Source organism: Erythrolamprus reginae, chromosome 2, assembly GCF_031021105.1.
Source record: "Erythrolamprus reginae isolate rEryReg1 chromosome 2, rEryReg1.hap1, whole genome shotgun sequence".
NCBI lineage: Eukaryota > Metazoa > Chordata > Lepidosauria > Squamata > Dipsadidae > Erythrolamprus > Erythrolamprus reginae.
In genome coordinates this window covers 305,287,131-305,311,515 of record NC_091951.1, presented here as the reverse complement: position 1 = coordinate 305,311,515, position 24,385 = coordinate 305,287,131, and the positions used below count along the sequence as shown (strand labels likewise).

General features: G+C 36.1%; 1 long non-coding RNA gene across 1 annotated transcript in view; it reads right to left on the bottom strand.

Annotated features, from left to right (window-relative positions):
- LOC139162551 (uncharacterized) overlaps positions 1-23,160 on the bottom strand; it is a 30,794-nt gene extending 7,634 nt beyond the window's left edge. Inside the window, exons 1-3 of the long non-coding RNA XR_011558345.1 lie at positions 23,014-23,160; positions 15,145-15,297; positions 3,628-3,810 (exon numbers count right to left, since the gene is read on the bottom strand). This is a non-coding gene — a long non-coding RNA (uncharacterized lncRNA). The remainder of the gene's footprint in view (positions 1-3,627; positions 3,811-15,144; positions 15,298-23,013) is intronic.
- Between the last annotated feature and the right edge of the window lie 1,225 nt (positions 23,161-24,385).

Here is a 24,385-nt window from a genome sequence, read left to right as displayed (position 1 = left end):
TCGGGAGGATCCCCATCCTGGGCGGAGCAGCCTGAGGGGTCCTGTGCAGCGCTGCCTCCTCCTGCGCCCCGTCCCCGCTCGGCAATCGGCCCGGCGGCAATACCCCCCGTGTTTCCCCGAAAGTAAGACATATGTTTTACTTTCGGGGTATGGCTTATATTAGCCGACCCCCCTGAAACCCCCCATATGTCTTACAATCGGGGGGGTCTTACTATCGGGGAAACACGGTAAATACAGCAATTTCCATATATAGTATTTCAAGGAATATTCAAAGTTTCTTGTCTTTTCACTTTTCTGCAGTGCAAAATAATAACAAGTTTTATGAGAGGGAAATAATTGTTTCCAACCCTAGTCCATGACCAATTTTATTTAAAAATATGACAGACTTGTAGTAAGTAAGTAACAAAGGAAACAAAAGAGTGTGCTTGCTCCAAATTGCATCTGCATGTTGCTACTATTCCTGCTTTTTACAAACAGCTGTTTCAAATTGCAGTAAAATTAGAACTTCATATTTTGAACTATACTAATTCAACCAAATTCTCAGAAAAAGACTTTCTTTTCAATGTATTTTTTATTACTCATGGACACCCATTCTTTGGACAGTTACAGCTTTGCATATAGATATTTTTTTACACTTCACTGTCTGGAACAATTATTTCTTTTTATGTTATTTAAAACAACATGACTAAAGTCCAGATTAGCGCAGATGAAGAAACTGGTGCTTTATTACTGGAAATATATGAAGTAATCATTTTTCTCTTTCTTAAGTCGGATTTTACAAGTATTCTTTGAAAACAAGAAACACCAACCTTATATCCAGATAATCATTCCATAAATACTATAGGTTTCCATAGCAGTCATGAGGTCTGGAATGTATGTGCTAATTACAGAGCCCAAATCATCCTTACTCAGTTTGCAATTAAAACTGAAATATTGTCATATAATACAATTCTAGGGTTCATTACAATATCTACCAAGCATGCTGGTTGTTATTTGCATACCATAGTCAATTTTGTTTCAAAATAATTGTTTCACTTTTGGTTTTCTTATGGTTGCTGTTTTTACAGCTGGGAGTAGTTAAGATTTCATAGTAGTATAATTAAAGAAAAAGTCCAGGAACCAAATATTTTACATGAATATTCACATGTGCTAGACACCAGCGGAAAGCAATGATAATAAGAAGATACAGGTTAAAGATGTAGGTTATGAAAAATCACATGCTTTTGTCTCCTTACTATCAGATTATTGGGTGCATATTTTAATCCATATAGTTTTAGAAGTATGGGCTATTGCACAAAAAAAGAATGCAAATTTAGGAAAAATATTGAATTATTCAGTGGCATGTTATGTGATTTGATATGATTGGTTCCTTACTAAGATAATGCCCATAAAAATTATTTCCTATGGTAATTTTGGTCTTAGGATGAAACTGGGGGTGAGAGAGGTTTTGATGTCCATTAAATGGCAAGAACAAGGCTTACTTCAGTTAATAATATTATGGTTACACGGAATGATTGATGGACTTTAAAGAGGCCCTGATTGGTTTAATCTTTCTCCAGATTTTATTACTTACTTGTTCGTAGTCATGTACAATCACTGAAGCCAAGAGACAGAGGAAACAAGTATTTGATGTATGACATATTTGTCACAGCTGTGTTTATTCTTAAAATGCATGTATAAAGCACACACACACACACACATCCATATACAATGATTAAGTGGTTTGAGAGCTAAGCAAATAAGTTACTGTCCGCAATCCCACAAGTAAATCAAAATTAACAATTCCTTCTACAAATATGACTCTTTTAATTACAAATTAAATATATAAAGAAGCTTCTCAAACTTTTGATCTTCTATTTGTTCCTTCTTAGGATTTATCATTTTATAATTGCAGTCTGTCAGTTTATGAGGTTGTTTTTTTAAAAAAAAGGATACAGTGAAGAATTTAATTTATCTCACTGAGCCATATATGCGAGTGTTTTGGAGCTTCTTCTATACTTTATATCAAAGAGGATATCTTAACCAGTTTGCTGGAAACATTTACATCAAGCACGCTAGATTATGCATTGACTCACGACAAAAAATAGTCTTAAAAGGATCACCAAATAGTTCTGTGATATGAATAGTTATTGCATACAGATTCATCATCTCTCTTTTTTCCTATGAAAAAAAAACAGAAAATAGATACCTTCAGCTTGAATTCAGATTCTGCTGTCAGAACAGAAGGCTGCATGGAAGAAAAAGACCATGTCTCTGAACTCCTGTGCTGCTTGTGAGCAAAGTTCTTGTCCAGAGTCTCCTCCATTGTGTTGCATTTATTTCCAAAACAGCAGGGGTGGGTTTCTCCTGGTTTGGATTGGTTTGCCCGAACCGGTAGCGACCTGCTGTTGACATCATGTTGATGTCACTGAACCGGATTGGTAGGTGGCGGTCCGTGAGCACTGCCATGGGGTTTTTTTAGGTTTTTTTTACATTATTTATTTATTTATTTTTCCCTTTTGATCATGCACAGAAGCCAGGTTCCAGCACTGTGCGTGCAGTCGCCATAATTTTTTGGCTTTGAGTTTTTTTCTGGATTTTTTGTTACTGCGCAGTGCAGGAGGGAGCGAATTGCCAGCGAGATAAGATGGAACCCACTTGTGCTGCAGAGCTACATGTTTTATGTTTTGACAGTTTAAACACTATTTCGAGATTGTTTAGCAGTTCTTGGCAATTAATTTTTGCAGTCAATAGTATTCTTAAACTGGGCAACTCCCCTTGGAACTGGGAGAAACAACAGAAAAAGGCTGTGCAAGTGAACGAGCAAGACAATTCATTAGACAATTCTGCAGCAGCTCTAAGCGGGGTTGGGGGATGGATGTCAGCCCATGCTCCTATGCTTCAATACTAATGAGAGTCATTGCATATTCATAACCCTAAATACAGTCAGCTGCTTATAAAAACTTTTGTCATTGAGGCTTCATCACAAGAGCAAAGCATTGCACTCTTCGTGTTGTGGCACTTCCACCAAGAGAGTGCGAGAGCAAGATTGATTGTTTTGCAACGCTCCTTGACAGGGAACTAAGAGATAGTGCCCCCAGGGTCCAGGAACTAAGCTTAGTTTGATTACAAGGCTCAAAGTAATCAAAGAAACAAAAGAGGATGAAAAAGTGGATTTTTAAAAAAAAGATAAAGGAAGACTCTAAAGATATAGCTTTCCTTATTGAGTGTTCAGAGTAATTATCTGCCAGCAGTTTAAAACAGTTCATATCAATTTTTATCACAGAGGAAGAAGAGCAGTGATCTCCAGCAAACTTGTTCCCATGTTATGCGTGCAGTGCAGCATGTCTTCACCGATACAATCTCTAAAAGCAGATGAAACTTCCCATCAATATCAATAGCAAAGATTAGGGAACTTAACCTGTCAGATATTAAAATCACTTCTGCCAGTATTGTGCTGCCCAGAACTCTTTCGTGGCAAGTTTATTATACTTTCTTGTCAATTCCTTCTTTTGCGCTTTGTCTGCATCTTCATTAATCAATTTATTTTTTTAAAAAAAATCTTTACCCACATTCTAGTAAGCGTTTTTATAAATGCTTGCGTATATGCACACATACACACAATCATACACACATACAATTACTGACCTTATGATACCTGTCTGCTGGAGCAGCTCTTAGCATCCCCTGGAGTTAAAGAAGGAAAGCATCTCTTTTCAGCATCCACTTTGAAAAAAGGCCTTGAGCATTTTCTCACTCATAATGATGTCTTCAGCTGAAATGCCAGCACATTTCCACATCTTCTTGACAGGCAAGCAGACTACAGGGTATCTACAAAATTAAAATAGAAGGGATTGTTAAAAGCAAGGTGTGCATTTCTGGCTATATGCTGCCTTTCTGTAATTTTGTTTTTAAAAAAAGATAATTTCCCAATGAAACCACTAATACATGCAAATCAAAGTTTTCTTTTACTCAATAAAATATATTTTAATATACAATATAAAAGGGGGAAGGGCAAAATCTTAGCTATTAAAAGTATTTATACAAACTTTAAATATGTCTTACATGTAATTATCTGTAGATATTTTATGTGGCAAGATTTTAAGTTATCTGTGATACCAGTCTGATTGCAGTAAAACATGAAAACTTTGACTTTTGTCAAGTTAGATAAATTTATTTTCCATTAATGACAAGCTTTTAAGGAGCAGCCAGGCAGGCTGCCAGCTTTCCAACTCCACAATGTTTGCAAAGGCCATATTTTCAATGATTTGTCTGAGATTAACGAGTGGCACTTCAAAAATTTAGAAAAGTTTCCCAGTAAATATCTTTCTCTGCAGATGCTGCATCAGACCTTGTTGATATTCTCTACAAAATAGTATAGGCAGGTTTGAAATCCACGACTTTTCAAAACGATTGGCAGTGGCATTCTATTTATCAAATCTCATCACACATGAAACATTTCTATAAAAAATAGTAAACCTCTTTTGAACTTAGGTTCATGCAGTAGTTTGAGATTTTTAACATGACTGAATTAAATGTTTCCCACAAAGCTATCAGAATTGAATGGATTTCAAAAACACTTTGTGTTCCAAAAGGTTTGTACTATCTTAAGAAAGCTCATGGTCAGATCCTGCTACATAAGAAGCGTAAAATTTCAAGGCCTTTTCTCAGAAATCTTTGAATCCTGCAGGAAACTTCTTGTCCAGCTCTGCCCTGAACTCCATATCTTATTCTCTTTGAAATATACTATGATACTGTGACTACTCAAATAAACCTCTTTTCTGCATACCATAGCATGTCTCTCTCATCCTAATCCATGGAAGCCATCAAGGCAACAAAGAAGAGTGTTTGTTCTGCACAGGACTAAAATTTGATTTGTTTGTTTGTTGGTTTATTTTGTGTCCTTGTTACTATTCACTAATGTGCTCAAATAGAATTTAGGATTCAAAGTAAAAGCAAAAAAAAGTCCCTCCATCTTTAGCATCACATAAGGAAATACCATTCCAATCACTATCATTTTATATATTAAAATCAGCTAAAGATAAACATTTCCATCAATGATTTAAAAACTGTTAATCAAGAATTACATATCAGGTTTTTCAGAGGTGGTTTATACAGAACACTTATTTATCTATTTGTTTGTTTGTTTGTTCTGTTTTTTTATGATGATTGCATATTTTATGACCTTGTCATAATGTGCCAAATTGTAAACTTAAATTACATGCTTCATGTATAAATGAGATCACCCAACTATACATGAAATATTGTTTCATTGCTTTACAGTCAGTGCTAAATTTTTAAGCACTCATTCTACAAAGACAATTATGTGATCCAAGAGTTCAGTACCAACTTTTCAAAACCTAGATGCAATTTTCAAAAATGTTTATAAAAAAATTAATGCATATACATTTGGCATCCATATGTATATTTTAAAAGAATGAATATTATATTGCCTATCCCACCTAAGTAGTTATTGCAATCCAATAAAGAACTCCATATAAGTTTTTTGCAGGCTATTGTTTGTGTTTAATACTCAAATCTCTGACAGTAGATGCCAAAATATGATGAGACAGTTCCATTCTTCTTCAATATTTTGGGCAAGCATCACAAATTGATAGCAGAGAAGCATTTTTCAAACAAGTGCACTCTTTCATGAGAAATTGGCATGTAGAATTGTCCTGACGTTTTACTTGCATAGATTCTGTCTGCTAAACCATTTGTATAGCACCTGGATTAGCAATGCAACCGTTTCAGATACTCATTGCAATTTACTAGCACACCTGCAAGATTGGGGACTTGGAAGAGATTACTACTGTACTGTCCTCTCAATTACCAAGCATAGTTTTGGAAACTTGTATCCTATTGCCAATATGATATTTGGATAGACATGGCTCTTCTTTCAAGAACAGAGGATGTGGGGGTCATGGTGATAACTATCAGAGTACATTGCTGGCTCTCATTAACTTATCATTATGTTTTTGTTTTTGTTTCAAGTTTTTTATTTTGTTTTGCATATCTGTATCATTGGGAGTCACACATTCTAATACAAATAGGATTAGTAGAATTAATCATATTTATTACATTCAATCTATTTTATATTTCTAATAATAATACGCATAGATATTAAGTTATAGTCTATCATTATTTAATTATTCCATGTTTTATCTTGTTATTGCTTTTATTTTATTATCTAAAAGTGTGTACACTAATGTTCCCCCTTTCTTTTATTTCTTATTCTAACTTTTAATTATGTCACTCTATTATTAAAATACGTTTTCTTTCTAGCCTACCTAACTTCTTTTTTTATTAGTTTTTTTAAAAGACAAAAACAAAACACAGCGACTACAGGAAACAAAAAAAGTATGCAGCATAATCATTATACATGAAAACATATTTACAATTACATATCTGATTCTTCAGTTACTCATTTTGGTTTAATTTACATTTATCCTATTTCTCACTTTCCATCAATTCAATTATAAAGTTTGTCCCACACCTATCCTACCTAACTTCTAATCATGTCACCTATCTAAAAGAGGAAAGAAAGAGAGAGATGGAAAAGCAAATCAGAACAACAACAAAAAATAAAAATCATCCATCCATTGTCTCTAGCTCAATACTTCAGTACTTGCCTCTTGGATCTTTATCTCTATCTGTATCTACTTCTTGGCTATTCAATTTAAGTATTTCTCCCATCTCTCCCCTTTTCCACTGGTATTTCCTCAAAAGCCTCAGTCGCTGCTTTAACAAATTCTGAGGAAAAAGTTCTAAATTATTTCTTGGTGTTAGATTGTAAATGGAAAAAAAAATACTCTCCCTCAGTTCCAGTCACTGTTCACCTACTTCGCTCCAGCACCAGTCTTAGCTGTCCCTCAGTTCTCCCAACTTTGTGTCAGCCATCTTTAGGCTACCTCTTCTCACCATGGCTGAGAGAGAAAAAGAGCCCCGGGTCTGACAGGAGAGCTGCGATTTTCAGCGACCTCACAGAGAACCCCTCTTTGCTTCACCACCCCTACAGTGTTTGTTAGTACAGGGTACATGGTTGTTAGGGATTGCCATTGTAAACTGCATATTGTACACTGTACCAAACTTGTACTGTCACTTTAAATGTTACAGTTGCTACTGTAAAACTGTACTGTCACTTAAAGAGTCAACTTGTACTTGAAGAGTTAATATTCAAGGCTGTTTCGTCACTTCCTCATTGAAGCTATAAAAGCTCATTATTCTGCTCGGTCATTTCCTTTTCACTTTGCCTGAGAGAAGGGGGAGTTGTGTTTAACCTCCGTGCTTGTATAAGCTTCAAGCTTATTATCTTCTTGTATAAGCTTTGTGCTTATTATCTATATTGTATTTTGCTTTGTGCTAATCTTGTAATTGCTCAGTGCGTATTATTCTGTATTTGCTTCATGCTTATTCTGGATTGTTTATATTTTGTTTATATGTAAATAATACTTATTTAACTAAGTCTGTGTCTTGGCTTTATCACACATCCATGCTCTGTTAACATTCTCTGCTCGGTATTGTCGAAGGTTTTATAGCCTAGCTAACCGAGACAGGCCAACAGTGTTGTTTTAGCTCCTTTTGGAGCCCACTGATGGGGAGAACTCAGCATGGGAACATGGAGACCCACCCTGTGTGTCCCATCTTGATGTGATGTCAACCAGAAGCTGTAATATTATTTTGTATTATGAAATTAATATTTGGAATATACAAGAAAGTGATTGTAATTTTTTTTTTCATTTGGATTGCTTAAATTACTAAACTACTAAATTCCAGGTGCCAAATATGAATATATAATGGAAAAATCTAGCATTTATTTACTTATTTATTTATTTATTTTTCTATGCCGCCCAGTTCCGAAGGGACTGCCGCTCAGACACTATACTTTTCCACCCACGCCAGAAAAAAATTAGAGGGAACACTGCTTAAATGTTATATTTTTTATGATCCCATTGATATCCCAATGCAAGATACCTGTATATGAATTTCTGAGCACTTAGAGAAAATTCTATATCAATGCTTAAGTTAACTGTTATATTAGTGAATGCTTAAGTCTAACTAAGGCTCCAGTTGATTATATTTAATCAATTATTCACTACCCAACTCCCAGTGTTTTTTTATCTCCAGCCATCAAAAATGGTTGATTTTCTATTTTTTTTAAATCTCAGGATAACTGCTGACATATTTTCAGTGCAGACTTAAAAACCAGTTTCACATGAGAAAATGGCTTGGGTTTTCTCTGTGGGGCTTTCAGTTGATGACACTCTTAATTTCATCATGCTCTAATCAACTTCTAGTACATTTTCCACCACTCCTAGGAGACTACCGGTATATGAGAATGTATGAAGCGTTGGTCAGAGATGCATAGCTTTCAGGATGTGTTATCATTATGAATAATGACCAGAGAATGTACAATGTGCAATCAAGATACACACATTCCCAAAGGCCTGTTGGAGATTATATATATTATATATATTGGCCAAGAAATATTCATAAACTCTTTTTGTGGATAGTTTGTGTTTACCTTTTCCTCTAGATGAAATGAATGTTCACAATGCGTACTTTATATGCACATTATCTATTAAAATCATATCAATTTACTGTTTTGGATATTTTAAACACTTTTCAAAAAAACGAATGCAGTTTTCACAAATTTATATATTTAGGAATGAAAATATTGTTTAACTAAGGCATAACAGATGTTGAATTGTGCGGTTCAGCATATTAATATACTCAAAAATGTTACAGTATGTCAAGTATCTTAACTGACAAGGAGGTTAACAATATGATTACTATATTCTAATTTTGTAATAATAAGTAATATTTTAAAACTGCACTGGAAACTGAACAAAATTCAAAATAAATTGCCTTAACTCCCAAAGGGCTTGTACTCTCATTACAGACTTTAATATTTACATTACATATACTTTATGCTTAATGTAATAGTATCTACAGTCTGGAGTATACTTAGTTGGAAAAAAATCTTACTGCAATCAAATGGATATTTATTAGGATCTAAATGTAGTTAAATTAATATATCCCTAGCAGTACTGTTAAGCATAAATATCTCTAGTGATACTTAAAAACTTATTTCGGTTTATTATTTGGGTTTTTCACAAGTTGCTTAAAGGTGACTCAGTTATTCAAAAACCATAGTTCAGAGGGAGAACTGCTGTGTTACATATAGATCTCAGGGTCAATATCTTCTGAAAGCCTGGAAACCAATGCTCTGGAACAATACCTGGCTAGCGGAACTAAGGAACTGATTTAGTAGAAGACAGCAGCCTCTATAAAACCAGTGTCATTTCAAAATGCTTGGTCAGTGAAGCAAATACAGAGTGTGGAGTAAGCTATTCAAATATCCATTTGGACATTAACATTATGAATTTCTATTACATTCTTGTTAAAGGATAAGTCACAGTCATGTGCAGCATTTAACTATTTCTAAATAAATCTTGGGTATCCTGACCTCTCCTTAAGCTGCCTAGGCATTCTTTATTCAGTCATTGGTTTCATATCATGTTGAACAGTGTGCTAATCCGCTTTGGAATCAACTAATAAGTATTCCTCTTTAATTCTTGTTTGAAAAAAGTCACTTAAAATAGTAGCCAAACTTGAGATTAAAAACTAAATTGAAATTTTCATTCATTTTTCTACAGATTTGGATAGTCTTGAAATAGCCTGACTTAAGTTTTTGCATGTGTATATCTCCTTCATTTAAATGGGGAAAAGGTGTAAACATGTGTTTAAGCTGAAATAAGAACTTTTTTAAGTTTTTAAGTTAACTTTTTAGGTTAACTTTTTTCAATTTTTGTATACGAATTGAGTTTATGTTACAAGGGAATTATAACTTAGTGTGCTATTCACTAGTGGCGATTCTCAACTAGTGTCAGTACCTACCTCGCCCTGGCTAATCTTGAAAAACTGAGCAGGTTTAGACTGATTTAGTAATTGGATAGGAAATAACTGGCATATACCAAGACATTACAATGAGTAGTTCAGGGGGGGGGGGGATCAACCAATATTTTCCCATTGGTAAAGAGCTGCAACTACTTATTTGATAGTACACCATACACTTGCCTCTTATTGTGGAACAAAAGTAGAATATAAATGTTACAAATTAAGAAACTTCCATCACACCATCAGTAGAATTTATATTGTAACTGTTTATGTGTGACAGTTCAAGAACCAATCAAACTCCTTGTTTAGTGGGAGTTTTAAATGCACCTTTAGAAGTAGAGAGGTTCAGAAGCTTGAAATGGGCAATACTTCATTGGGGCAATAAAATATTAAGATAAAAGCCCAACCTGGAATAGCAGTCAAAGGAGACAGTTAGTTAAATAAAGAGGAAAAATAGTGAGAATTTTTCTGAAAACATATCTTGCAAAGAGAACGTCTGAATTATTAAAAGAATAGTACAGAATTGGGAATAGCTTTTGCACTGAATGTGGATGGAATTGAATATTCTCCTACCTAAATTCCACACAAACTTTAAAATGCTTAAGGTCCATTATTTCCATGGAAGAAAGAAAGTTGTTAATGGTTTTCTGCAAAAATCAATGAGACAAGTGTTTAACTTTGTACAGAACATACATACCATCAGTGTTACAAGTAAAAAGGGTAAAACCTGGAAACCAGATAGAAGTGTGTGTGAAAATAATTTCCTCCTTTTACTAACTCGCTCTGCCTTTCTCTTTTGAAAAGCCTGACTGCAAGACCATCATTGTAATGATACTTCTAGTCTCAAAGGGACAGGAAATGCAACATCACTTTATCAGAATTTTCAGACTGCAGTGCATAATAGCATGAGTTGTTACAATTTCACACTCTACTGATACTATCATTTTTGCCTTTAAAAAAGATGTCACTACTGTTTCCTTTCCTGATTGGAGTTCAGTCTGTGTCTGAACAATCTCCTTGGAGGCTGTTTGAACGTAAAACAAGTTTGACTGAAGTTGGTTATTTCACACTCAAGTCAAATATAAATATGAACCTATTTATTATATATCTTTCCCTGATATACTTCAGTTCTAGAATCCTCGACTGATGTGTTCAAAGTACAACAGGTGAAGATTACTGTTGTGAAAAATCTTGCTGCATAATCATATGCATAAGACAATTTCACAATTGTCTTTAAAACAGAAGGACTACGAGATCTGGGCAGCAAAAATCAGGATATCCATTAGATGGCAATAAAGAGTTTTCTGAATTTTTCTGCTGCCATCTGGTGTTCATCTGGATTCTTGCAACCCAGACATGACCACCCTAAGTGAAGCTTTGATTGAAGCTTTCTTTCTTTCTTCATTGTCATTGTGAACAGCTCCAATTTGTGCTTGACAACAATGCCTGCATCATCATTTCAATGCTGTCCATACGGCTTCTAATAATAGTTAATAGATTGCATTTGTATTATCTATCTTAGAGACTTTCAAAATCTTGATATGGAAAGGCTGATTTCATTGGCCCCATAGTTAAAGGAAAGCAGACCCTAATTAAAAGAATTCTGTTCTGAATTAACTTGTTTGACATGTGCTAATTGACAGTTCCTGTGAAATGGTTCTAATTAAAGTCAATATGTCTTTTTCAATTAAAAGGAAATTAAGAATATACTAATATACATTAACAACTTAATCTGCCTTAAATATCCCATATATCAGCTGCCGGAATGTTACTGGTGAGCCATCTGACATATATCTTCCCTTGTTTGGCTGTAAAGGCTCTTTATTCCAAAACAGCAATAATCAGCTATGTTATGTCCTATACTCAGCAAAGAGAAAACCAAATTTGTGCACGTTCTAAATACAAAGATGGCTAAAGAGAAATCTGTTACCTTTAACAACTGATACCTTCCTAACAAACTGGCTATAACATTGATAGATAGGAAAGAGGTTGCCTTGGGTTCAAGATTTGTCCTGCTGTAAACAGCTAACTTTGTGAATAGACAGCAAACAGTATTTTTTATTATTATATTTATTAGGTAGATGAGGTTTCTATTTCTCATAAAAGTCATTTTTATTGTGTATGAAGCATGAAGAAGATAGTTGCCTTGAAAGAGCTGCAAGTCACCCCCTTTATTATCTGTGGGAATATGGAAGAGCTGTTTATAAACCACAAGGTTATTTCAAATGTTTAATACCAACATTTTAATATTACTAGTTTTGCTGACACAGCAAGGAATATTAACAACCTGTAATATCACAGAGATATACACAGCAGTTGCATCTGCTGTACATGGTATACTAAAGTAATTTAAAGTGATTTCCTCCTATATAATTTGTTTCAGTCTGGCTTTAAGAATTCGAATGAAGTTAGATTTGGAAATAAATACAACATATCCAGACATAACTGGACATAGCAGATGGAGCAGTTTCTTGTTTCTTGACCATAACAAGAAACTGCGGAATATTGGGTGAAACCGATATCTCACAGAACCTGATTTGTCATCCATCTACAATATGTAAGTTCATTCTTAAAAGAAGATATAATACAGTAGAGGAGTGGGTTCTAACTTACCCCGCTGCCAGTTCGCTTCTTCCTGCACCGCAGGGCTGTGCCTCGTGGGCACTCATGTACTTTCCGTGCATGAACACATGCACAGCACTCAAACGTTTTTTAAAAATTAAGTCAAAAACAAGATGGTGATGCATGTGCAATTCCAGAAACCCGGCTTCTGTGCATGCACAGAAGAAAACCTTTAGAAAAAGAAATTCCCCCCCCAAAATGGTGGCGCCCACAAACTGGCACTGACCGAACCAGTTCCATGATGCCATAATGACATTACCTGCAGCTTGCTACCAGTTCAGGCAGGGGTGGGCTGCTGCCCAGATGGGGTGGGATGCAATGGGGTAGCAAAAATGGAGCTCCACCCCAGAGCACCCAATTTGCACTGAAAGATGTTGAAAGAAAATGCAGGGCGGCCTGCATAAGCCATGCCCGCAGTGTGGTAGTAAAAGGTTTGGTAACCTTTCACTGGGTTCAGGCGAACTGATCTGAACCAGGAGGAACCCACTTCTGATACAGTATCTATACAGAAATGGCCAGAAAATACATTGAAATATAACTAGTGAACCTCTACAAGATTTTTAGTAGATTAAGAAGGATTTCTGATTCTATTTGTCAACAAGAACAACAGAAGGAAATGGCAGTACAGTGGTCCCTCGATTTTCGCGGGTTCAAACTTCGCGAAACGGCTATACCACGGTTTTTCAAAAATATTAATTAAAAAATACTTTGCAGTTTTTTTCCCTATACCATGGTTTTTCCTGCCCGATGATGTCATACGTCATCCCCAAACTTTTGTCCACCTTTAATAAATATTTTTTAATAAACTTTAATAAATAAACATGGTGAGTAATAATCTACATGGTTGCTAAGGGAATGAGAAATTGCAGTTTAGGGGTTTAAAGTGTTAAGGGAAGGCTTGTGATACTTTTCATAGCCAAAAATGGTGTATTTACTTCCTCATCTCTACTTCGTGGAAATTCGACTTTCGGGGGCGGTCTCAGAATGCATCCTCTGCAAAAATCGAGGGAATACTGTATTAGTAAAAAGTAGTGAGATGGGAGAATACAGACAAATAAAACAAGCAGCGATAGAAAGCGCTCAGGCGGTAATAGTCTTGGGGTGGAAAGATGCGACAAAATGGACAATGCAAAATTGGTATAGGTATATGGTGGACCACATTCAATTTGAGATTATGGATAAAAGGATGAATTCAATTAATGAAACTGATTTGCAACAACTGATGGGGCGATGGGACAAGATAAGACGATATATGGCGAGTAGGATCCGAGACCAAGCTATAAGAAACAAGTTGGAATCACTCTATAATATGTAAAGAAATATTTCACTCTTGGGTTTAAATGATTTATACAAGAAATACCCCCAACTGGTGGTGGGGTATGATTGATTGTCTGGTGGTGGGATCACTGAGCACATGTTATATGTTATATGTTATGTGTGTTTTATATTATAAAAATCAATAAAAATATTAATTTTAAAAAAACAAGAGTGACAGAAAATACCTTCTTTATTCCCCTAATTACAGTATGCTACTGAAATGAAGAGGTTTGACAGATAACAAGGATGTTTGCATGAAGGGATTGTTTGCTTGGCTTGCTAACACAAGATTTTCCCACACAACATTGTTACTGCTGCTGCGAGCAATATTCCTCATACGCCAATTATAAATGATTTAAGATAAAAGTGAAAGAATGCAAACTAAGAATACAATTATGCAGGTGGTGGATCACCCTGCCTGCAGGCAGCACAGCACCATCAACATTAAACGTGTTCTGAAAATATATTTGTCATTCTGTCTTTACAGAGCTGGTGTGCATCTGTAAAACATCTTTTTCTTGGACCTCACTTACTCTTTGCCTGAAGTATCAGATTCTGGCTAGTTGGTCAGCTCAAGCCAAATTATAGCCTAAGAAACGCTGATTTCTTTGTAGATTTGTGGATATGCAAGACAAACTTCTCCATAAGTCAATGTATATGGATGTATAGTTTATTGCATGTGTAGATGGAATAATGTTATGTGGTTTACAACAAGTATGATATAAACTCATATGTGTGCCATACAAGTTCAGCCCAGATTGCACCTATCTTCGTCTTTAAGGAAATAATTAACTAAGCATCCTCTTTGTTTAAACCTTGGCTAACAAAAACAGAACTGTTTGTGTGGGGAAGAAACTGCTGCGTTGGCAAGACAAGCGGATCCCATAAACTCTAAAGTCCAAAGAAAATTTATTTTGGCAGCAAGTCTGTTCAAGTAATCAGCATGTGGGACATGGTACGTTATAGCCCAGGCAAGACCCCCTGTTACTAAAGCATGTTTTTACTCAAGCATCAGTCCCAAATCTTCCTTCCTCCAAAGTCCACCCCATCTTTCTTCATATTTGTCTTATTCTAAGTGCTGTGAAACAACTATACATCCTCTCTTAATGTATACATGCTGAAAACTCTTTGCACTGCTAAAAAGAAACAGATAAACTTTTTTTCCCAATATTTATTTGTTCAGGAGATAGAATATTGTCCTATTGGGTGGTTTGGATATCTTATTGGCTTTACTATCCAGAGCTCTTGGCCTCAAGCAGTCTTCCTTTATACACCAGACCTCGCTTTCCCTCCCCTCTGTTTGTTTTTCAGTTGAATATATCATACCTTGGGTCAGCTGATTCTGACCCTTGTGTATTTTCCGTGGTCCAATGTGTGCACCAGCTTCATTTTTGTAAATTGTTATTGTTGTTATGGAAAACATGAAACTTCATCCAAGCGCCTGGGAAAAGATTATGGAACTGCTTTTAGTAACTGCTGCTATAATGTAAACAGAAAGAAGAAAAATGAACAGATATTAACCATATGGATTCATCAGCATATTCAATTTAAAATTTCAGAACATTGTAATGTTTTCCAAACTATGTTTAAAAGAACGCAGTGATCTACATATGTTTCAGAATGCAGTCCCTGAATATTGGGTCATCTAACATCTTGAGACCCTGCTACCAAAGACCTTCGCAATGTGCCTAGATTTTGTCAACATAATTCCATCCCATTTCTTTTATTGCTAGATAATTACAAGAGTAGAAAAGAGGGCAGCTATTCCTCTGAGGGGACTTAAAGCTTCCCCCAAAAGCAACCAAGCACTTTTTAAAATCCCACCTCATTGAGTGATACCACTATAGGACTTCCTGTGACCCTTCAAAATGTCAGGAGGCTGGGTTCGAATCTCCAATTCTTCAAACATTTTCTGAATCTGACCTAGGACTTCTCTTGTCCAGTGGACATGTTTGAAACTTTAAGAGAATCTCAAAGACACTACACAAAAGGGCTGCTATGAATAACTTATCCATTTCCCAATGTTTTCTCGTTCTTTAATTAAAAGAACCTAGCCAACAGTGTTAGCTGGCAAGAAGCTCAGTGTCCACAAATGGAGCTGCCTCTGTTATAAATTTGCCACAATACATAAATCCAGTATAAATGAAAAAAGGAAGTCATCCCAAGGCAATATAGTTGGGGCACTATTTTAAAATTCAAGAGCCACAACAAGTAATAATATTTAAAGAGCTAGCCTCAGGGGGTCCTAGGAGAAAGAAAAGATAGAGATGTTAACAATATTATTAACGTAATTACACTTAAATTTTAGTCTAATTTTACTCTAAAACAGTAATGTTGTATGCCGAGAGGGGCGGCATACAAATCTAAATAATAAAATAATAAATAAATAAATAAAAAACTACAAATTGTATGAGAGAAAAAACTCAGAATCCCTTTACTGCAACTGAGTTTTTTAGACTGGAGGGCTAAAGGGCGGTGTCTGTGTCATATTTAAATCAAACTCAGTCCCTTCCAATGAGACTTGAGAATTACCCACGTTGGACTCTCTTTGCAAGTGCATTGGAGAATGCTCCTGCTTTGCTCGTGCCTGTCAGTTGTCAGAGAGCCGGTTGCAAAGAGAGCGCATGGTTCCACCCACCTGTCCGGAGCCACCGTTTGGATTATTTTACCCTCTGTACATGCACAAATTGTTCAGTGCATGTGTAGAGAGTAAAAGAACCCAAATAGGGGCATCAAGGTGGATGGGCGGAGCCTCACACTCCCTTCACAACCAGCTTTCCGACGACTGACAGGCACGAGCGAACCGCGAGCATTTCACCCCTGGCTAGCCTCTATGCATCCAATGAAAGTACATTATCTAAAACAACGCTAAGCTGAAGGTTTGCATTCCCTTATGGAGAAATAGAAAGAACACCCAACTAGGAACATGCATTCACAAGAAATATTATGCCAAAGTGTACCTTGTAATTTCTCAATATTTTTATAGCTCTGTAAATCAAGCTTCTGGTTTTCTAACATATTTTTAGGATCTCTAATTCCTTTCACATTTCTTCTACTTCTCAAAACTTTTTGAACTTTTTTATTGTTTGTAAGAAGCACCGCCTGTTCTTGCTGGTATTTCTGCTTTCTCTCACCCATCATTCTATTGTTCTGAAACTTTCCTGCTGACTGCTTTCAGATCTGAAAAAGTCCAATGGAAGGCGTCCATCATAATGTGTTGGACTTACAGGAAGTGAAGTCGGGGAAGCTTTTTAATGCTAGCCAGATGATGGTCTGCTAAAAGATTATTCCTGAACTGCCTTTGACAGTAAATCAAATATATGAAAGCCCAGCTATGTTTAAATTCCCTGAATTCTCCTCTGAAACAAATTTTCAGGAGAGCGAGAGAGGGAGGGAGCACAATTGTGAGAGGTTATTGTCAGGTGTCATCCTTCAAAATCAGTTCAAAAATCATCCTACTTGGGCTAATTGCAATGATATATGGAAAGCAAAAAAAGGAAAAGATAAGCGTACAAGATTTGTGAGTTATGGTTCATATTATACTGGCTATTTTGTGTACCTTTAAAAAATATTAGAAGCCAAATAATAAAGAACAATTTTATTATTTCAAAGTAACAACTGCAATTCATCCTCTGCTTGCTTTTATTGCTTGGTTCCTCTTCTGTTCTTAGGGTAACAAGGCATCCAATTCACTGATGTTAGGTATTTTATTTATTTATTTTACTATTTATTACTTTATTGGTTTTATTTTTTATTTTTTATTTATATATTTATATTTTTATATATTATATATTTATTTATTATTTATTTATTACTTATTTAATTATTTATTACTGCAAACTACTTCTGCTGATCACCAGCTATCCGCAGTTTGGCAGATCAAATCTCAGTAGGTTCAAGGTTGACTCAGCCTTCCATCCTTCCAAGGTTGGTAAAATGAGGACCCAGATTGTTGGGGGCAATATGCTCACTCTCTGAAAACCCCTTAGAGAGGGATGTAAAGCACTGTGAAGTGATATATAAATCTAAATGCTATTGCTATTATTTATTCATTCAATTTCTAGAATCTCCCAACTTAACCAAGTGACTCTGGTGTATCACTATTAAGACTTAGGAAATGCTTTCTCTATTGTAACACTCTGGATTCCAGAGATCATCTTAATGTGTCAAACAGGAAGCTTGGACAGAAGAACTAGATCTCTTCTGTCTGTTGCAGATATAGTGACAGTCATGTCTGAGAACTGACAGAGATTTGTAGTAATCTGAATAGTACAATAACAAAATATATTAGAATCTTCAAGACTATCCAGATTGTAAAGCTAACAAGTCTTCCTCCCTTACTTCGTTGACTCCACCAATTGCTTCTGTTCCTCTGATTTACAATGATACTTAAAAAAAAAAAACAAGCTTTTTGTTCTAAACAAAATGCCACATTTATTTTTCATCCACTAATTGTATGAAGGTCTCCCAACAACTTTTTTATTAATAAACTGAAAGGTTTGTGAGCATTCCATTCCAGTTCTATGTCTGTTATTGTCACTTTAATAAATACAATACAATAAAGATTACTACTGGGTACTAAAATTATAGGACACTGGCCTTCTGTCTTTCATGATAACATTGACTCTCTGCCCAATATTGCATTCCATTGAGGTCTCTGTGCCTGGTACTGTTTCGTTCACTGATGCTATATGTACACGTCTATTAATTTTATTTATTTTGTTCACATGGGTAATCTGACGCTTTATCTTATATGATAAATTTTAGTTACTGGTTTAGAAAGTTACAAGAGGCACAATCTGATTAAATTCAGAAGAAATCAGAGATGGGATTTTGGATTATATACAGGGACTTCAATCTTTTTTCTACTAAATTAAGGAATGGGTCCACTCCCAAATCTTTGAAATACATACATACATACTTACATAATTAAACATGTCTTCCAACATGATAGTTAGGTTTGGATAAGTTCAAGCTTCCAACATAATTCTCATGCTAAATTGTGGTTTATTTTAGTCATAACTATTTACATGATATAAATTTACATGATATCACCATGATCTATAGTGCATAGAGACTGAGTTAATATATCACACAAAACTAATATGAAACCAATCATTATTATACCCTAGAATAGTTTGTTACCCAAGCTAGTGCATCAACTGAAACTGCTTATAATCTAACTGCTGAAACTAATGTCAAAGTATATGTGAATCAACTCTGTATTTTGATTTTTTGATGTCATATAATCTGTAGCTTTCTATCTATTTTTAATTGCAAGGTGTTTATCAATATTTAGCATCCACATGATATGAGGCTCAGACAGTAATTATCTGACCCTGTAAAAATGCTTTTAATGAAGTGCCAAGTTATGATGAACCATTGCCTGTCTCCAGCAAAGCTGATGAGATGGGCAGAACATTGGTATAATAGGTAATTATTCAGTAATGGATGAAAAGCTTGTTCACATTCTGATTTTTGGTGTCTGAATAATATATATTGCAGTTTTGAAATGCAGTGTAATTTACTGAAAAGCATCTGATAGGCAGGAAATGGGCACAATTTTTGCGTGATTCTCATAAGCCTTCAATTATTTTCTACCCTGATTGTTTAGAAAGATATACAGATGTATTCTACGGCACATATGCTTTTACAGCCATTTAAAAATGTGCAATAAATGGATCTAATTTTCAGAGATTAAATCTAAATACTGTAGATAATGATAGGTGATAGACAGACAAACAAGTATCTTGCCATTTTTCCAAGTATAGCAAGCTGACCTGGATATGTGACAATAATTGAATATATGGGCTTTTAATTTTTCATTGTGTTAATTTTTTTCAGCCCACCAAATAAATATACTCAGCCAAACACATAATTCACTGGCTGAAAAAGTCTCTGTAATGAAGAGGATTACTGTTGGTTCCAATGTGCATTTTTTAAGATTTGGTAATCGAAAATGTCAGAAGAATCGGGAGAATGATTCTGTCTAGAACCAAGCATGCAGTGCATTAGGCTCATGTTAAAATATCATCCCTTCCTGGCATTTTTTTTCCTTTAAACTGTTTTTTTTTTTTATCTTCCAGCACTTCCATCAATCATATCATAAAAGAAAAGAATTCTCCATCTTCACCTTGTGTATTTTTGCAGGTTTTAAAAGAAGTAGCAGAAGAAATGCCCAACTAAATCAGATGTGGCCAACTTTATAATAACCAAAACCTACCTGCTTTTTCTTAAATGTTATCAGCAATCAAAAGGGGCATTAGATATTGCAGTGACACATTGCCCTCATAAATTTAGGCATTGCAAAGATTTTCATGTAGTTCGGAGATCTGAGAAGAATTCTCATTCTCACGGTTATTTTGGCAGAGGGGGTAATATCTGAAGAGGGGACAGCCAAAACACATCTATGCTGGCAGGCCTGGTGCCCATGAGCAACAGCCTCACTCCAGACATTAGTATGAAAGAGGAATGATTGTTTGTTTTTATTATGGGTTTTATGCATTTTTATTTTTTACCCTTGTGAGCCACTCTGAGTCTACAAGGAGAATGGTGGCCTATAAATCTAAATAAGTAAGAAAGAAAGAAAGAAAGAAAGAAAGAAAGAAAGAAAGAAAGAAAGAAAGAAAGATACGAGGGTAGTCAAAAAGTAATGCCATTTTGTTTATTTCAGGTGAAGTTTTGGATAAAAATACAGTGGTACCTCTACTTAAGAATGCCTCCACTTAAGAACTGGGTGTTGCCTCTTCTTAAGAACCATTTTCTACTTAAGAATCTGAGCCCGGAAAAATTTCCCAGGAAATTTGAGAGCGGCACGAAAGCCCAGCAGTTTTCTGTCATTTCCCCTTTAATCCCGGCCATCTCAGGCTTTTCTAGACTGCCAGAGGAGCCTTTCGATGATGCTGAAGGAGGCTTTGGCAGCCTAGAGCGAACAGAGGATTTTCCTTTTTCTGGGTGCTTGGAGAGGGAATAAACCACTTTGCTGTGGTGACTCCCTCGAACTGCCTCCCATACACTCGGCGCGAGGTTGCCTCCCAGAGAGTCTGGGTGCGGAAAGGCAAAAGGGGGCACTACGCCCTGGCCAGATCAATTTGGCTTCAGCCGAGGAGTCACCACAGTGAAGGAAAGGTACCGGCTACAAAGCAAGCGAGTGAGAGGAGAAGGAAGCCCTGCAGCATGGGAAGAGGAAGCAGGTAACAGCAGCAGCAGCCACCTTTTGGTCAAATGAGCAGGAGGTTCCCCCGTCTCGTCCACCTGGGTTTCTCTCTCTGGCACAGTGTATGGCAGGCAGCCTAGTGCTGGATGTATCACCTCAGAGTCCCTCTTTTTTTTTAAGCCTTAAAGTTTTGGATTTTTTTTATTCCCCTCACCTCACCTTCTTCCTTCATTTATTTATTTATTTATTTATTTATTTATTTTGTCCAATGCACAATACATATTGAAGAGGATAGACATGAGTTATTATATATAAAGAAAGGATATAAAAGTCCAATACACAATGAGGATTTTAGTGGGTATATATCAATATACACATAGTAAAATACATGATGAAGGTAATAGAGGAGATACTCATAGTAAAATATATCTAAGAAATAACAGAAAAGAAGATATAGGAATAGAATATATCAATGAAAGAATAGAAGAAGAGATATAGGAATAGAGGAAAGGTATATAGGAGATATAGGAGAGCAATAGGACAGGGGACGGAAGGCACTCTAGTGCACTTGTACTCGCCCCTTACTGACCTCTTAGGAATCTGGATAGGTCAACCGTAGATAATCTAAGGGTAAAGTGTTGGGGGTTTGGGGATGACACTATGGAGTCCGGTAATGAGTTCCACGCTTCGACAACTCGGTTACTGAAGTCATATTTTTTACTGTCAAGTTTGGAGCGGTTAATATTAAGTTTAAATCTTCAGCAGCGACTGTCCTCCTCCTCTTTTTCCTCCTCCTCCCACCCAAATTCCAAGCTTTTATTTCTTTTCTAATGGTTTTTCACGCATTATTTGCTTCTACATTGATTCCTATGGGAAAGGGATGTGATCCACAGAGGACCAGCTTCATTTTGATGTATGCTACATGTTCCTGTGTTGGTAATTATACCTGTCCTAAATAAGATGGCATTACTTTTTGACTCACCTTCATACAATAGTGGTATTGGCCACACAATCAAAGCCATGCCTCTTTTTATCTGTAATAAATATGTGACACATTAAAAAGAGAGATTGGTCTTTGGTCTTATAATCACAGTCATCACAATTTTTAAAATTTACCAGACATCCTGATATGCAGTAATGGGCAGCCAAAGTTTTTACTGCCACACTGTGGGTGTGGCTTATTTTGTGGGTGTGGCTTAATGGTCATGTGACTGGATAGGAGTGGCTTGTTGGTCATGTGACTAGGTGGGAGTGGCTTGAATGATCATCATCGTTCAAGCGAAATATTAAGTTCTCAACTTACAACCTTGTCAGTTGTAACTGTCACTCTCTGGAGTGACAATTTGCTTTGTGTTTCCCGCGCTCTCCTTCCTGGGTCGCTCCCCCACCTCAGGCTGGGTAGCTACGCGAACAGGTGCTGCCAGAAGGATAAATTCTGCCAGAGCCACTTCCACCCACGAGGCTAGAGAGGAACCAGGCAGGAGAGAGGGAAGCTCATCCGAGGCCAGGAAGGAAAGAGGAAAAAAGCAAGCAGCCCAGACGCAGCAGCAGCAGTAGAGCTGAGCCAAGACCAGTAATCCAGGAAGTGACAGCCGCCAATCAGCTGGAGCTGCGCACACATCTTCATTTCCGCCAATGGAACTGTATTCCACCCCGTCCTGGCTGCTGCCCACCCCTGCCTATATGGAATGCATTGAGTCTACTTTGGAGGTTCTACATCCACTTTTTCTTTGCTTTATTTTTTAGAATGAAGAAATCTCTTTTCCTTTCACCTTTGCCTTTTTGTTTCCCCTAATCTACACTAGGAATTTCCAGAGGACTTTAAATCTCCAGAGCACATTTTGAATATTGAATCTGAAATCCTACCAGTCCTATTATGACACCTTAAAAATGAAGTATCATATAGGGCATCTTTAGATTGGGAATCTGTCACTTAGAAAACAAAATTAACATAATGCTTCTGGCTTACTTTCACTTGTAATAACTAATACTTAAAATTGGATTCTTAATCAAGCACCTCTGTAACCTTCCATACTTACACATTTCGGTTCACCACTTCAATTATTCTTGGATCACAGTGGACAGTGGAGTCCTAAGCAATAGCAGCATTGAGGCATCCTGTCTATGATGCTTGAGACCTTTGGTTTTTTCGGAACCCAAATCCAGCAAAGCCATTTTTAGTATCTTCTATGTTGCCACTGAACAGACAAAATGACAAAAGAAGGTAGTTTTAAAGGAGTTTTTCTGGAAAGTTTTCCAAGTCTATTATTTATGTACTTTATTTCTTACATTTTTTAATTCACCTTTGTTCCTGGACTCTCAGCAGGTGCAGCATCTGGCCAACTTTGTCTGGGATCAAAAGATAAGCTGAACTGGGCCTGCTTAATATTTGGAAAGGAGAATGCCGCTGAATCCCAGGACTTTAAACAAGAGTAAAAAGTCAGAAACTGTCAAAAGAAGGTCATGCTCTTGTTGCCAAGAAAACTACATGAATTTCCCCAGGAAGTTAAAGTGAAGCTCAACTTAAGGGAGACTTTACCATAATCTCCCTCTTGCAGCAGCCATAATTAACACCTGCAATTTATCAGACCTTTTATGTGCATTCCTCAAGTCTCACTTCTCTTGTTAAAATAAATTAGTAAAGCAGCCAGAAATGTACAGTTAATGAAAAAAAAATCTTTTAACATCTTTCATGTACATATAATTAAGAATGAATGGGCCGCTCGTATTCTTTTCTTGAGTTCACATGTCACTGTGGAATATTCATCTTGTATTGATAACTCACATTGTCATTAAAGAGGATTTCACCCATGAACCATAGACTGATCTTTACTTCAGTTTATCTGTAATGTAAATATAAATGTTAAATTGAACAGAATTGTATTTGATTTTAAGGCTACAATTCTATGCTGTTTTATTTTAGGGGGGGAAATCCAGCATACATAAATGGGCATAAAACCCATTAAACTCCAAGGCATTTCTTCCTAAAGAGATATGTATGGTTCTGCCTTGATATAGTGGTGTGGGAGAAAATGTTAACAACTTTCACACTTGGCATAAGTAGCTAAAATGAAGACTAAAAAACTAATAGATGTGAAAGTGCCCATGGCACTTGGGGTATTTGTGAATTAACTTGGATAGTTAGAATGCATTCCTATAAGATAGAATGAAATGAATCTCAATTCAATCATACTTAGAGTTAAGCTGGATATTGAATCTGAAATCCTGGCAGTCTATTTTGGAAGCATAATGAAATTTGGATCCAATCCAGCTGTAGATTAGGATCCAAACATCCAATCCAAACTTTTAATTGAGGTTATCCTGCCAGCATTGCTCATCTACAGAATATGATATTTCCAATTAAATGCAGGTATGAATTTTTTTTTTTCTGCATTTGTTGACTTTACTTAT